The sequence below is a fragment of the Brassica oleracea genome, chromosome C9, assembly GCF_000695525.1.
Source record: "Brassica oleracea var. oleracea cultivar TO1000 chromosome C9, BOL, whole genome shotgun sequence".
In the NCBI taxonomy this organism is placed as follows: domain Eukaryota; kingdom Viridiplantae; phylum Streptophyta; class Magnoliopsida; order Brassicales; family Brassicaceae; genus Brassica; species Brassica oleracea.
Genome location: NC_027756.1, coordinates 46,762,108 through 46,762,473, shown reverse-complemented (window position 1 = coordinate 46,762,473; position 366 = coordinate 46,762,108).

The following is a 366-nucleotide window of genomic DNA, read 5'->3' as shown; positions in this document are numbered from 1 at the left end:
CCCCTCTTTAGAGCGGCATATTTCTATCCCTGGAAAGTACTTTAGCTCACCTAAATCTTTAATATCAAAGATAGATTTAAGGAAAGCTTTTGTAGAGATGATACCTTCCTTGTTGCTTCATGTGATGATGATATCATCCACATAGATCAATATCACAACAATTCCTTGCTTGCTTGTGAGAGTGAATAGAGTGTGATCAGCTTCTGACTTTACAAACCCTCTTCCATTGAGAGTTGTACTCAACTTGTGATACCAGGCTCTTGGTGACTGTTTTAATCCATAGATTGCCTTCTTCAACCTTAGAACATTTCCTGCCTTGACCATGTCTTCCATACCAGGAGGTGGTTTCATGTACACCTCATCCTC